Raw genomic sequence first — 13,751 nt, 5'->3', positions numbered from 1 at the left:
GCGACGCGGCCAGTCCGGCCTACAGGCCCCCAGGCGCTGATGCCTCTGGTTTGGTTTTGGTTGAGGGGGGGTTGGGATTGTCATCCCTCTGTTTGGGGGAGGAATGTGGGTGGTGGTGGGACATGTTTGGGGTTATGTTATTAAGTTAGCGCTGGCAGCAAGGGCGGACCGCGTAGTGGCACTCAAGTATGGTTACCGCAGGACTGCGGAACTAACCCACTGGTTATTGCCATTTTCTCTTATTCAAACGCCACTGCATCTGTGACCGAGAGTGACTTGATCTTCATGAGCTGGAATGTACGGGGGTTGGGCAATTATAAAAAGATGAGACAGCTCCAGCTGCAGGCCGAGCGCCATGGGTCCAAGATTCTCTTTCTTCAAGAGACACATGCCCGCACGGAACAGGGCATGCGATTTGCCAAAACCTGGGGCCCCCACAGATTTTTCACCGTTTCTCTACTCAAAGCCGCGGGGTTATGACCCTCATTCACAAGAGTCTCAAGTTCATCCTTATTTCCTCACAGATTGACCCCCAAGGCAGGTATGTTCTGCTTCATGCCACACTCCAGAACAAGGAAGTGGTTCTGCTGAATATCGATGGCCCTAATTTAGATGACCCGGAGTTTTACGTACAGATCACGTCCCTCCTCGATGGCTTCCCCCTTGTCCCCATCCTCTGGGGTGGTGATTTCAACACAATCTTCGATGTAGCCCTCGATAGATCTGGCACCAAGCCCCGTCATCTCTCCAGGGCAGCTTATGCGGCCCTATCATCCTTACCACGCCTGGCCATGGTAGACGCATGGAGGTTTTTTTACCCGGATTCCCGCATTTACTCTTTCTACTCCTCAGTTCACGACTCCTATTCCCGAATTGATAGGTGGGTGATCTCCAACGTACTGGTTAAGAACGTTCTACAGTTAATGATTCTCCTCAGAACCCTGTCTGACCATTCTCCAGTTACGTTTACCGTAGGTTGGGGCCCGGACCCCGGCCGGACTCGCTGCTGGAGGATGAAGCCCCTTTCCCTACTGGACCCGGAGTTCTGCTCTGAGTTCGAGGAGTCTATTGAAGAGTTCTTTGGGTTTAACACGGGCTCGGTAACATCTCAGGCCACTCTCTGGGAGTCCTTCAAGGTATATATTAGAGGTATTGCGCTGTCCAAGGAGAATGGGGTCCTTAGGTCGATCCGGAGAGATCTTGCCGCGAGCGAATCCAAACTATCGACCCTGGAAGCGGCATGCTCACTTCACTCTACCCCTGGTAACCTAGCGGACATCGGGGTGGAGCTAGATACGTTTCGATCCCTCGCTGAACGCGAACAAAGGTTTTTGGACAATCCCGGTATTGCGAGGAGATACGGGGAGGGTGAACGCCCTGGCCGATTTCTGGCGAGACTGATCCGACATGAGTCGGGGTCCCCACACATACTGGGGATCGAGAGGCCCGACGGCTCCGTGGCTGTCTCCTCACAGGATATCAATGCGGAATTTTTCACTTTTTATGAAACCCTATATTCTAACTCAGATGAGGTCTCGATGGCAGAGATCGACTCCTTTCTCGATGCCCTTCCTTTGTCGACTCTATCTCCGGAGATTGCTGGTTCCCTTGACTCTCCACTCACGCTAGAGGAGCTCTCAGATGCTATCGACTCCTTATCCTCGGGGAGAGCCCCCGGCTCGGACGGTATCCCAGTCGAATTTCATAAGCGTTACAAGTCACTGCTGCTCCCCCACTTGCTGGCTCTATGGGAGGAGTCGGTGGAGGCTGGTGTATTTCCCCCGTCACTCCGTGAGGCCACAATTACAGTATTACTTAAATCCGGCAAACCCCCCTCGCAATGTGGCTCATATCGCCCGCTATCACTTATAAATTGTGATGTCAAAATATATACGCAAAGGCTCTGGCGCTCCGTCTAGCTCCCCTTTTACCATCCATCATCCATCCGGATCAAGCGGGCTTCATCCCAGGTCGCTCTGCTTCCCTGAACCTGAGGCGTCTCTTCAACATAATTAACAGAATCAGCCCCGAGACAAGCGCTGTGGCGGCCGCACTCGACATGCAAAAAGCATTCGACTCAGTTTCATGGCGGTATCTGTGGCGGGTCCTCGAGTGCTGCAAATTTGGTCCCTCTTTTCTCTCCTGGGTTAGACTGCTTTACTCAGCCCCCGTGGCCAGGGTCCGCACCGACGACCGTTGCTCCCCTCTCTTTGAGATCGCCAGGGGGACCAGACAGGGGTGCCCCTTCTCTCCTTTGATCTTTGCGATCGCGATAGAGCCGTTTGCTGATATGCTCCGCCAATCTCATGTTCACAGAGGCCTCCGCACTGCGTGCCAGGCAGATATAGTGTCCCTGTATGCGGATGACGCATTACTGTTCATACGCTCCCCCTCCACCAACCTACCCCCGATACTGGACGACATCATTCAGTTTGGTCGGATCTCGGGCCTTAAGGTGAATTGCTCGAAATCCATTCTCTTCCCACTCACGGAATACACCCTCCCCCCTCCTGCCACACTGGGATTCACATGGGCTCAATCCACGTTCACCTACCTGGGGCTAGCGGTAACACGCCAGCAGTCACTGACCTTTAAGGAGAACTATCAAAAGTATCTCATATATCTTACGGCCAAAGTTCTAGTCTGGGACAGGCTCCCGATATCCCCCGCGGGTAGAATAGGGCTACTGAAGATGGTGGTGTTGCCTCAGTTACTTTACAGGTTTACCAATGTACCCTTGTGGCCAGGCCGGAGCTTCTTCCGTGATTTGACCCGCACAGTTAACTCCTTTCTTTAGCACTCGGGGGCGGTCCGCCTCAAAATCGAGACCTTGTCTACCCCTATGACCAACGGAGGCTTTGGCGCCCCGGACTTCCTTAAATATTGGCTGGTATCCCAGATGCAATATACGTCCTACTGGTGCAACACGACGGAGCCCCCTCCACATGTCCGTCTCGAGAAGCTGGCGGTCTGTGACCGCGACATTCGCTCTTTGATGATACAACCCGCTCCCCTGGCACTGGACTCACAGAGCCCAGTTGCCTGTACATCCCTTGCACTGGCGAGAACTTGGAGACTGACCGGGACTGCTTACCCCTTCCATGGTAACCTCCCTCTTTGGAACTTCCTCCCGGGGGTCCCACGGGTGTCGTCACTCACGGTCCGCCGCTGGGCTGAAGCGGGTTATGAGCTGCTTCGGGACGTGTTTGATCAGGGTATATTTGTCGAATGGTCTGATCTCCCACTGCCCTTGAGGAGCGGTCAGAGTGTATGGCTCCAATATGCGTCTCTCCGCAGGACCCTTAAGCGCAACTACCAAATGTTCCCCGCATTGCCACCGGATGACCCTGCCATCGAGGAACTCACCTCCCCCTCGCCCATGAGAGGCAAAATCTCCAGGCTTTACACGATGCTGCAGTCCAGATCTGTCCCAGAATTTGCTAAACTAAAGCGTACTTGGGAGGTGGACCTGGGCGTTGAAATGTCGGATGAGCGATGGACACACTTATGCGAGCGCACACACCAAGTGTCCCTCAACTCCCGCTTTAAACTTATCCAATTCAAAGTGTTACATAGGTTCCACTACACCCCGATCAGACTGCACCGTATGTCCAGTGATCATCCCTCTGGCTGCCCTAGATGTGGTCAAGACGATGCCGACTACATCCACATGATTTGGTCCTGCCCCCGCCTTTCACAGTTTTGGGCGACAGTTTGCTCGACGGTCTCTGCTGTGCTCGATCATCCCATTGATCCTTCTCCGGCGCTATGCCTCTTCCATGACCTCCCTGGCGTTTCCCGTGATTCCAAAAAACTAGCTGGCCTCTGCATGCTTCTTGCGGTACGATCAATCCTGCTCTGTTGGCTTCGCCCCTCACCTCCCACCCACGCCCAATGGCTAAGGGCTGTCACGTGGGCCTCAGACACCGAGGAAACCTGGGCCCACATGCAATCTACTCACTCCAGGCCTAGGAACATCTGACTCAGGTTCCGTTCATACATGTCTGATCTCAACACAACACTAGACGCTTCACCCCTGCCAGCTTTCCCCCACCAGCTCAGGTCCTCACCCCTTACATAGCTCTCCCTCACTCCTCCTATTCCATAAATGTGCCCATTAATTGTGTTACGCTGTGAAGCTACCTTTGAATGCCTATATTGTGTACACTGTATTCACATTGTAAATGCCTAGTGCTGTTCGCCTGTGTTTTGCTGCCACGCTGAATAATAAAAAGAAGTTTAAAAAAAAAAAAGAAGTGAGATATGGCCAAAAAAAAAAAGAGCCCAGTTGCTCAAGGTTTGGCAGATCTACATGACTGTGCAGCTGAACATGTGTCAAATGAAGTAGAAGTGGAATCTAGTTTACAGGATTTTGAGCAATCACCACACAAAGCTTTTGATGAAAAGACATGCAAGTATTTGCCAACTGTATATGTTGATGGTTGTGCTTTTACATTGAAAATGACAGTAATAAACAATTGGTGTCCGGAATAGGAAATGTCTGGTTGAAATGTGAAGGCATTCCCAGTATAGGGATGAGAATTGGGGCTAGGAGCAGTCAGGTAGCGGAATTAGCAGCCATTTATAAAGCAATTACTACTGCAGTTGATAATACATTTTGTGAAATTGTCCTGGTGACTGATTCTGATTATGCACAAAATAGCTTTGTGGAATATTTGCCTGGCTGGAAAGCAAGAGGCATGATTACATACAATAAAAAGCCCCTTAAACATGGAAAAATGATACAAGCCATAGACAAATTGGTGTTAGAGAATGATTTGACAATAAACTGGAGGAAAATCCGTGGGCATTAAAAAACTCCAGGAGAGGATAAGGAGGGAAATGATAATGCATATCATTTCGCTAAAATTGGGGCTGTGATGGGAGAGTTGCTACCTATTGAACATTTACTTGGTGAAATACAAATTGATGCAGTTACACACTCTAAAGTTCCAAAAGAAGTAGATCAACCAGTAGTACAATGGAGTTAGGATACACCAGATCAAGATCTGATTAAGGCACAAAAGGATGATACAATTTTGGGAATCTATTATAATCATTTGATAGACCCTGAACAAAATCCTTTAACAGAAAATGATTATGTGGGGAAAGAAGTGTTGAGGGTGCTATTAAAGAATAAAAAACGAATTAGACTACAAGATGGACTCCTGATTAGAGAGTCTATAACAGGACAAATACAATGGGTGGTACCCCTTTCATTCAGAGGGTTAATGCTACACCATGCACATGATGCAATAACTGCAGGGCACAGAGGTGCACAAAAGACATTAGAGATACTGAAAGATTATGCTTACTGGCCACATATGTGCCAAGATGTAGAATTATATACTAGGGTATGTCTAGTATGTGCCCAATTTAAACCTGCTTCACCAATGCATAGAGCCCCATTAATGAAAAGAGGCTTAACTCTTCCATGGTCAGATTTGCAAATAGACTATGTAGGGCCTGTAAAAAGGTCGAGCAGGGGGAACCGTTATATTTTGAGTGTGGTTTGTTTAATGTCAAAATTGAGAGTGTATTCCTGCACCAGATTGTAGTGCGCAAACAGCAGCTACCTTGCTGGTAAATCATATATTTTCAAGATTTGGGTTACCACAAAGAATAGAATCAGACAGAGGAAGTCATTTCACAAGCGCTCTAATGAGTAAGGTGTGGCAAATACTGGGAGTGAAAAGAAAACTACATATTGCATATAGACCCGCCTCTTCTGGTGGAATTGAACGTTGTGATAGGTCTGTTGTGGATATATTAAAGAAGTTTGAAGCAGAGGCAGGTTCCAGCTGGGATTTACGTTTACCTCTGGTTTTGGTTGATTGATTGATTGATTTATTTATAGAGCGCTTTACACCAAGGCGCTGTACAATGGAACAACAAAATACAGAGTAATAACAACAAATAACATTGTGAGCAAAGTGGCAACTTGAATCATTCAACAACAAAACAGTGCAAAGAGCAATTGACTGAGAGGGGGGAGAAGTGGAGTGGGAACAGGAGAGTAGAGGGAGGGGCAGGGGAAGGATTGAGTGAGTGTAGAAGGAAGGGAGAGAGAGTGTAATAGAGAGAGGGAAGGTGGTAAGGGAGGGGAGGGATTAGAAGAGGGGAAATACGGGGGGATTAGAGAGGGCAGGGGGGCTTCAAGGTGGGGACTGGAGGATGAGGGATTTAAGGGAAGTGCGAAATGAGGTGAGAATAGTAGAAGAGCGGATTGAGAGGGGGAGAGAGTTCCAATGCAGAGGAGCAAGAAGTTGGAAGGAGCATAACCAGGAGGAAGCGCAGAGGGAAGGAGGTACAGAGAGAAGGAAGTGGTCAGCGGAACGAAGGGAGTGAGAGGGGGAGTAGAAGGAGAGAAGGGAGGAGAGATAAGGAGGGGCAAGACCATGAAGGGATTTGAAAACAAGGCTGAGAAAGTGGAATTTTAGTTGTAGGTGGAAAGGTAGCCAGCCTAGTCGAGAGAGCGAAGAGGAGATGGAGTCACGGGAGGTAAGAAGACAGAGGGCTTGAATGGCAGAGTGGTATATAGATTTAAGAGGGGCAAGCTGAGATGAGGGAAGACCGAAAATTATAGAGGAGCAGTAGAAGAGGCGGGAAAAGAGGAGTGAGGAGATTAGGAGTTTGGTCCAACGAGGATGTGAGGCTTGAGACTGTAGAAGGTTAGAGTAGTAGGAGGATTTGGCCGTAGCAAGACAAGAGTTGTAAAGTGCATGGTAAGAGAAGTAAGAGGTTTGATTAGAAAGCGAGGGAGTTTTGTGCCAAAGTCTTTCTCTGGATTAAATCATGCATAGAGGACTACATTATTGAACATTATTTATGTAACTGACTGATTTAATTAACAATTACTAATCACTAATGCTAACTCATTAACATTATAATGTAGTCCCATGTACAAAGTGAGGTGAAAATACATATTTTGAAATTCGTTTTAAAACGTGCACTGGATTTTTCTCTCGTCTTTTCTCTTGCTGTGTTGAATGCAGAAAGCAGGAAAGCAGCAGGAAATCGAAAAAGATAGAGTTATTATAATCTGAAGCTACCATTGTTTGGGACATGAGGGTGTTAACAGAATACGTTTTTCTGTTAATATGATTGGAAGGAAGTGTATCTGCATTGATTTTACGTAAGAAATGGGGAAGGTGCAGAGTTTTGCTGGGAAAGATCTTGGTGTCTTGGCACTGGCTTGGAATTTTCGTCGTGCATATCAGTCATTGAGATTACAGAGGCAACCCCTGTCGACTGGGCCCTCTCTTCTGAAGGAGGCCGTCTGTGGGAGAAAACCACAGATCTTGGGTAAGAAGCCAAAGTTAAGTGAAGGGGTCGCTGTGTACTTTCGTGTGAATGAACAGCAGCAATCTAAAATGTCATGTAGGCCGAATAGCTAAAAGAAATCCCATGCAGTTCGTTTGTCATATGATAATGTTGCAAAGTGAATGTTGCTCTGTCTCTGTATTGTTTCTTTTCTTGTTTTCTATTACAGAAAATAACGCAATGTACATGGTAAGATATTGTTTTGAATTGCAATTGTTTATAATACATACAATATAAAAGCAGAACGTGTAGAGAGTTTTTGTTTTTCTCTTTTCTTGATGCATTTGGAATAGCATTTATGACACGGGGAAGATTTTTTAAAAATTTTTTTAGGTAGTACATTTGTCCTTTTTCCCATGTAGACAAAATAACAGACAAAATAAGTTGTCATAAAATAAGACTTAGCGGTGATAAATAGCTGTATGTGTGTGTTCCCCAGTGCATGCTGTCTGGGTGAAATCTAATACAATATATAGATTACTGGGGGTCCATGAACCAGTAATGAATCAGTAATGAGGCCTATGGACGCATAGTTCACTGGTGTAGATAAATCAGTGATAACAGCCACAGGTTGTAGGGGGCACTCTATGTGAAAGTGTGGCGTCCCTGATTGTAGGTCCAAGACTCTATAGATCACAAGAGTATTATAAGAATAAGGAAGGTTTTGCGTATGATGGGGCTATAAATAGGGGAGGAAAATTATGCTCACTACCAAGTAGTTTACGACCAGAAAATACTGCCAATAGTGTATATTACTAAATTATCCAATATAGTGTAACAAAACATGGCCACTGAAAGGAGGTAAGGCCAAACTCAATCTAGATGCAAGGATAAGTTATCACCAAATTACCACTCTACTTTTGCCGGTAAGAAAATACCACCAGACCCCAAATCTACACAAAAACACCCTACAGGCGCGATGATCCTAATAATGTTTGGCCAAATATGCTCCTGGATACTACTTGTAAGGTTTATGTTAGAGTCCCTTCAGACAAATTGGATTCGTGGGTCTGTAGCAATAATCAGATAAACCACCTTCAGGTTGGTTTCCAAAAAGGGATCAGCGCTATTGACCAAGTATTTAGGCTAAACCTTCTTGTTCAAAAGTTTGTTACTTTAAGGAAGATGTACACCGTCTTCATTGAATTGCAAAGTGCCTTTGACGAAGTCCCCGAATGTACGTTATGGGATAAACTTGTTAATATTGGTGTACTGTGAAGGAATCATGAAGCAAGACACAGACAACGAATTCAAAACAAAGAGTTTTATGAACTTCAATGTCAGGATAGAAAAAGGACTAACTTGCCCTATGCAAAGGTGGGATTATCCTCCCTAAATGAAACTAAGGAAAGTCTGATTCAAAGGGTTTAACTTAAGAATCTGTCTGTGTCCAAAACCTATAATTGCCCTCACAACTAATCGATACAAGGTGTAGGGATGTCAGCAACCAAAAGAAACCGTGGCCAACATAAAGTTCTGAGCTTCTTCCAGCTTGCAGCTTGCTTTCAGTATAAAACAGTTCCAACAAAAGTCTCAAAGTTACCAGTCTTAAGTTCAAAGTGATACAGTTTTAACTAATACTCTGGGTTCCCTTCCCCAAGTTCCAGGTAACAGTTCCAAACATAAATGCACCTTGAGGCTCCATCCTCAAGTCAGCAAATGCTTCAAATCACAGGGTTCCATACCCCAAGACTCGGTTTCAGTGACACAAAAATATCCTTGATCTTTTTAGGGTTCTCTGTCACAGTTGTGCCCTCTTTTTATGGTTGGTTTTCATGTAAATATCCTGACTTTGTTAGATTAAGCTTCAGAGTTCCCATTAATTCCGCTTTGAAAGTATATTTGTGTTATATGTAGTTTTCACACAATTTAGTATTCAATATGCCTCTCTTTTGTTTACGGATACAGTTCTATTCACTTTAGAATGTAGCATATAATGTTTGTACTTGCATTTAAAGTTTACTTTTGGTTTGGCTCAATGTGAAAGGCTCAATGATTTCAACGTTTCATGAATTTGTGGGATTCATCATACGTTCGTTTTTCACCTTCAAGTTCAATGTACACTGGTTTTAAATTTTCATTCATTTCTCGACTCAAGATGTAACAGTTCTGCTTATTTGTAGAGTTTTTTCATTCAGTTCGGTATTCAATAAAGGTGGGTTGCATTCATAACAAACTTTTAGTTCAACCCACCGTTTAATAATGCTTCAGTTTGGCTTTAAATGTAAAGCCTAGCACTCCGAGACTTTTAAAAACCTGTTTCCTTCAACACACAACCACTCTAATTCAAAGTATTCCTTTAGAATTAAAGAGTTCAAAATCTCACGCACCAGGTTTCTTACTTGTTAGAAACTCACTGGTCGCATTCACAGCTATCCCAGCAGCACGGATCATACAGCCTTCTGTCTGTGATGTCAGAGGTCCAACTCTTGACCCTCAGGCACTCCTGTGCGACCTCCTGACACAGGGGAACAAGCACCTTGATCACAAGGAAAAGGGACAGCCTCTCCACATGGCTACCTTCACAATGTCCGGTTTGTTCCACGGAGCCCCAGCTCCTGTGCCTCGCTTCCATAGATCTCCTTTTTCTCAGCAGACCATAGCGTCTCAGCGTGTTTTCCAAAGAAAGTTCCCTGCTGCTTGCACCTGCCTTCCTGCTGCTTCACATGTCGCTACTTTTGCTTGGGGGCTGGTCTCCTTTTATACACCTGCAGTCCCTTGTCAGGCTGCAGGTGTGGATGTCCAATCAGCCCTGCCTGACCACAATTAAAGGGTCATGCCTGACCTTCACTGTTCTTCATAGGCATCTTCCTCGTCCCAGTACCAGAGAGGTAAAAGAGTGTAGTGTTTATTGCTTTCAGTTGCCTCTTATTCTCATTACTGTCAGGGATTACATGTGGGGAAACAAGGGGAGCTGACTTACAATAACCTATAAAGGTCGTGGAAGGGTTAGGTTTGTCAGTAGGGAAAGGGGAAGATCATGTCTCCCCAAGGGCTCCCCACTCCCAGTCCCCTAGGACCCCCCAGCCAGGTGATTCTCTCTCGCTTCTCCTCCTGCAGGGTCGGGATCCAAGAGCGATGGCCTTTCCCTGGCCACCTGCGCAGAGGATCCAAGTGGTTTAGGAGTGGGAATGCCCTCAGCTTTCTCACTTAACCTACACCCCTTCTTGATGCAATTAGAATGCTCTGCTCCGAGAATATGGCTTCTGTAAGATGGTGCTTGGATGGGGCTACAACAGCTGCTTTTAATGTACAAAAGGTTGTCAGACAGGGTTTTGTCTTGGCACCCACATTGTTATCTGTGCCTACTGATGCGCCTACCTTAGGCAGGGACAAATATCCAGCACATTATTTGGCAGTTTTGGTGTCCTTGAGCCCCATTGTGCTAAAAAAAACAATTGAAACAGTTTCTAGCCTTTTGTGAAGACTTTGGCTTTACGCTGAACCTGAACCGCACAAAGAACAAGTCTACGGTCTTCAAGCTACCAAGAAGGAAACATATCAAACTAAACATCCAGATAAATCGATCTATTATAGAACAGGTTAGTTAGTTAGTTTGATTACCTGGGTATAAGGTTAATGGATACATGAATCTGGACCCCAACAAGTGAAAAAAGCTAATCTTACACTGAACAGATATAAAATGGTGCCATAACTATATTAATTAAAGCAAATGGTGGCAGAGCACTTAGACCTGCCCATAACATACACAAGCTTCAATTCTGCTAAGCTGCACTTTATGGTACTGAGATTTGGGTCCATGTTGAGACTAATTCTCTTGATGTCACTGAAAACTCCTTTCTCAAGAGCATCTTGAATCTGCCGGGTGGCACACCAACAATCCAGCTACACGAAGAGCCAGCCATTGGAAATATTGGACATATGGTGACTACAGGGCCTTTGATTTATTGTATTGGGTACGCATATGGAGTACACTGAATCTTGGGAAATATGGAGAGGCTCTACAGGATGTTCTAGACCAAGCAGGGGGGAAAAGATTTCCTGTGGTCTAAACATTTGAAAATGCTAATGTGCTATTACAATCATGATCATTTTTGGCAGGAACCACATGATATAGTCCCACAGGATAAGCTAATCTTATCTAATTAAATACATCAGAGATCAATGGAAGACATTATCAACAAGAGCCAGAGTTCCCCATCATTAGCCATATACTTGGACTGTAAATCATCTCTGCGGTCAAAGAGTATTTACATCACCCCAGATCCAGAATGGCGCGCATACTTTGTTAAATTGAGATGCAGAATATTACCAGCATGAAACGCTGGGGTCTGACTCCCTCTCAAAACATTGCCCTTATTGTGAGGATACTAGGAAACCAATATTCTTTTTATGCTGATCTGCCCCCTATACATACATACATTTCAGGAAATTGTATCTCATACGCTCTTTATCGCTGCCAATATACGCAGTACTTCCAAAGCCCTTAAGGCGTGTAGGAGAACAGACAATGTGGACCTCAAATGTGCAGTGATATATATATATATATATATATATATATATATATATATATATATCAGGGCCTGCAGTAGTGTCCCTGTAGTTATGGTTAAATTGCTCAACCCATAGGAAGAGTACTTTTTGGGTGGCTTATAACTTTGCCACCCCCCCCCCCCCACGAATCTTCACAAAACTTTGCAAAAAACATATATGGCCCCCGTCAGATTGATCCTGCGAAGTTTGGTGCAGTCTTTTGCAGGGGGGTGAAATTAAAGGAGGGGGGTCCCAAAAAATATTTTTCCCCATAGACACAATGGAATATATAGGTACTGGCTAATTAGAGCAAAAGTGGTGTAATGACAAAGGAATTGTTGTCACGTTTTGGCTATCACGTTTTGGCTATCACCATTCTTCACATATCTTGTAAAGAATAATGTGTAAATGCAGAAATGTTATTTTATGGCTATTACATTTTAACTTAAGTACTTTTAACAATACAGCACCATATTAATGCAAGCACTGGATTAATGTATTTGAATGTTTCTGGTAAATATGTATTTAATAAATGTTTAGCCTTCTCCCGATGTACTGGTCTACCCCAATGTGTTAACATGATAATGTTCCCATTAAGCTTGCTACTGGGTTGTGTTAATATTATGTGCTGGGACTATGTGAGATATGAAACAATCCCTGTAATTGGCAATATTTGGTATAGGAATGAACTTTTAATTCATCCTTTTTCCTGTCTTTTAATTTATGATCTTTTTTGGATCATGGTTGTTTTATTGTGTATACTTCAATATCATATCACCAAATAAAGTTATCATGATGATATTTAAGTACTGTAGGTACAGCTTGATTTTCATTCCATGCTGGCTCAAGCGGCAGGCATTTTGACATCACAACGAATCTGTAATAAGTTATTACAATAGCACTAGTGATGTCAATTTTTTCGTTACAACCGGGTTGTAATGTCACAACTAGAGTGTAATGAGAAAAGGATTGACCAGCATTTATATGGATTTTGCTGGCTGCCATACATTATATAATTATTTTAAAGTGTATCTAACTGATATAGAAGCAACAGTGGACACAGCCTTCACTCATGCTATGTGTTTTCTGTGATAATTCGCGACAATGAACTTGTCTGCTTTGCATCCAGCGCTGCTTTTTGCTACACATCAGATACCAACACCAAGATGCATGGCAGGAAGCCATTTACTCAGACCATATCAAATAAAGGATAACCATTTAACATATCAATTTGGTGGTTCTCTTTTATACTCTTCCTCTTTTACTGCATCCTTTACCCATATTGGTTATTTCAAGCCTGTTTTCATGGGACCTCACTACGCCTTAACACTTCAGAAACTTAAATTGGTATTTTCACAATCCACATCCTTCACCCCTAAAAAAATCCCTTTCTCTTCCTCCAGCCCTCATTGCCTTTTCTCCATCTTTAAACTATTTTGGTATATTTCATTCATCACTTCCCTTGATCACTCACATCTGCTAACCAAGATCCCGGTTTTCTACAATCAAAAATTGACATGGTCTGACACTTTCTTTAAATTTACATTGCAAATTGCAACTCATTTCTCTCTCCTTGATTACTACTCCTCCCATTGACCATTTTTTATTTTACATACACTTATTCTTTAATAGGTTGTCTGTATTCTTTGTAATGCTCATTTTTTGTTCACAAATCTTCGATAACTGACCATTCTTCTTTTACCTTTCATCTCAGTACACCTTTATACTACATAGAAAAAACGAAGTCTTGCGCGTAATTCTTTATTCTCTCATTTCCAACTGCGCCAAGACAGGCCCCACGTTGCCCATCAATAACTTCCTTATACTTCTGCTTTTTCTGTGCTTCGTTTAGCTGTTGGTTGTTTGGCTATATTCCTCAACAATCTATATTAGAACTTAATTTGTAATCTTGGGGTTAAATTTACAAAGAGACT

This window comes from Ambystoma mexicanum, chromosome 3p (genome assembly GCF_040938575.1).
Source record: "Ambystoma mexicanum isolate Mex_15411 chromosome 3p, UKY_AmexF1_1, whole genome shotgun sequence".
Lineage (NCBI taxonomy): Eukaryota > Metazoa > Chordata > Amphibia > Caudata > Ambystomatidae > Ambystoma > Ambystoma mexicanum.
Note: the sequence above shows the minus strand (reverse complement) of the source record.